Source organism: Octopus sinensis, linkage group LG12 (assembly GCF_006345805.1).
Source record: "Octopus sinensis linkage group LG12, ASM634580v1, whole genome shotgun sequence".
In the NCBI taxonomy this organism is placed as follows: Eukaryota; Metazoa; Mollusca; class Cephalopoda; order Octopoda; family Octopodidae; genus Octopus; species Octopus sinensis.
Window position 1 is genome coordinate 42,267,917 of NC_043008.1, and position 2,500 is coordinate 42,270,416.

At 36.4% G+C, this 2,500-nt stretch overlaps 2 long non-coding RNA genes across 2 annotated transcripts in view; one reads left to right on the forward strand and one right to left on the reverse strand.

The window, feature by feature from the left end:
- Positions 1-2,500, reverse strand: part of LOC118765616 — a 23,082-nt gene that overhangs the window by 14,248 nt on the left and 6,334 nt on the right. The gene's annotated exons all lie outside the window — the stretch shown is intronic.
- LOC118765615 overlaps positions 2,112-2,500 on the forward strand; it is a 35,132-nt gene continuing 34,743 nt past the window's right edge. The window contains exon 1 of the long non-coding RNA XR_005001474.1: positions 2,112-2,199. This is a non-coding gene — a long non-coding RNA (uncharacterized LOC118765615). The remainder of the gene's footprint in view (positions 2,200-2,500) is intronic.

Genomic DNA, 2,500 nt, shown 5'->3' on the forward strand with positions numbered 1-2,500 from the left:
AGGGAGCTTCAGGGAATTATATGAACATAAGTATTTCCCTCGTATTATACATGTTATTAAAATCCTGCCACCCACCGCCGGAGACTTCACGATATTCGAACCCAGTATACACCAAACAATAACAACGTTTTTGACACATCATTCTACTGTCTGACGTTCTACACATTACCCCTTTACGGAGGAAAGCATCACAACAAAAACAAATAATAATAATGATGATGATGAATAATAATAATAATAATAATAATAATAATAATAATTTTTTTTGTTGGTTCGAATTTTCTCGACCCCGAAAGTATGAAAGGCAAAGTCGACCTTGATCTAATTTGAACACAGCACGTAGAGCCGAAAGAAAAGCCGCTAAGGTTTTTGTCCTGCTCACAAACGATACTGCCAGTTTCTGACACAAGCACAAACCCTGAAATCTAGTGAAGGGGTCAGTCCCCTTGATTATGTGGACCCTCATCCCCGTACTTGTACTGATATTTTAATTTGTTGACCTCGGACCTAGAATGAACGGTAAAGTTGGCACCGGTGATAGTAAATATCGCTGTCGATGGAGATGTCGATGGCGATGATGATAATGATGATGATTATTATTATTTTGGTGATAATATTGATAATATCTGTCACTGGCCCGAAGGGCCCAAGATGCTGAGTTCAACTCGAAGACGTGTACATGTTGTTGTCTTATGTAATAATGAAAACAAATTCCGATATTTACAATAGGGAAAGCCGGATGAGAGGGGACATTACAACAGACACGCTACAACAACAATAATGATAATAATAATAATAATAATAATAATAATAATAATAATAATAATAATAATAATAATAATAATGATAAATAATGACAAAATTAACTGCAATGACAACAAATAATTAAAGCCTAATGATGACAAATACCTTCCGCAAAAGCAGTAGCGACAAAGAAAAGAAAAGAAGAATTTAAAGCTTGACTTACCATCACATACCACTGTGGGGATGGTCATGTGGAGAATATAGATCACATAGATTTGTAGATAATATACCATGATGTGTGAGCAGAAATATTTGTGGTATTGTTACTGTTGTTATCGTTGAGGTGTTATATTTTTGTTGTGCTATACATGGGGATATATATGGGAGTGTGTAAGATCATATACACATGTATGTATATATACATATATGTATATATATATATGTATATATATATATATATATGTATTTTTTCTATGTGTATGTTTTCTCCTAAGGGGGGGTCGAAACCTGCTACGTCCGTCTAGTTCGATCCCTCATATATGAGGCTCAGGTCCCACCTCACTCTCTAGGTTGGTGGGGAGGAAAAAAAATCAGGGGTTCCTTTTTTTTTTTCTTTTTTGTGTTTAAGGAAGCGAAAAAGCCAACGAGATATATATAAGGTTAAAAGATAGAAAGAAAGAGACAAGGAGATAGAGAAAGATGAAGAGAAAGATGAAGAGAGAGATAGGGAGAGAGAGAGAGAAAGAGGAGTGAGGAGAAATATTATGTATGTGTATAGAGGGGATAGTTTTCTGTGTAGGTGTGAGTGTGTGTGTGGTTGTGTGTGTATATATGTGTGTGCGTGTGTGTATGTGTGTATATGTCCCCGTGTGTGTGTCAGCGCGTAGGTCTGTGTGTTTTCGCACGCGTGTGGATAAGTGAGTGTGTGTGTTTCTATGTGTATATGAATGTGGTTGTATGTATGCGTGTATGTGTGAGTTTATAAGTGTATATGTATATATGTATATATATATATGTGTGTGTGTGTGTGTGTATCGGTGTAAACAATGTAACTTAGACACTTCTAAAGAGAGAGAGAAACAAACAGATTCAGAGGGGGAGAGCGTGAGAGTGAGAGAACGAGAGAGAAAGAAAGGCAAAAAGAGAGAGTGAAGGGGAGAAGGGAAAGAGAGAGAGAGAGAGAGAGAGAGAGTATAACAGACAAACAGTAAATGATGGATTAACTGAATAAGTGGGTGAGGTGGAGAGATGTGATGGATTAGCTGTTAGTGTGTGTGTAGGTGTGTGTGCGCGCGAGTGTATTAGAGAGAAAGGGAGGAGGGAGAGAGAGAAGAATGGAGAGAGAGAGAGGAGGTGGGAGAGAGAGAGAGAGAGATGTATTTGACAATAGTTGGTTAGATTCTTTGCCGGAATTGAAACCAGTACCCTTAGCTCCGCATTGTTAGAGAATGCCTGGTGAGTGTAAACAGAGTCAGTGTGTATATAACACTGTGTATATGTCTGTATGACCAGAGTGAACGAAGAGAAACGAAAGAAAAACGAACCAACAAACAGAAAAAAAAAACCTAAACAAATATTCGTTCACTCGTTATTATTATGATTGTTGTTGTTGTTGTTGTTAGAGGAATTTTTTAAACTTTTTTATTGCATTCTTGTTTCATTTTATTTTGTTTGTTTCTTTTTTTTTTACATTATTTCAAAAAAACTTTCTCGTTTCAAAAAAATGGTAACAAATAATTTCCCATCTTTCTGGACT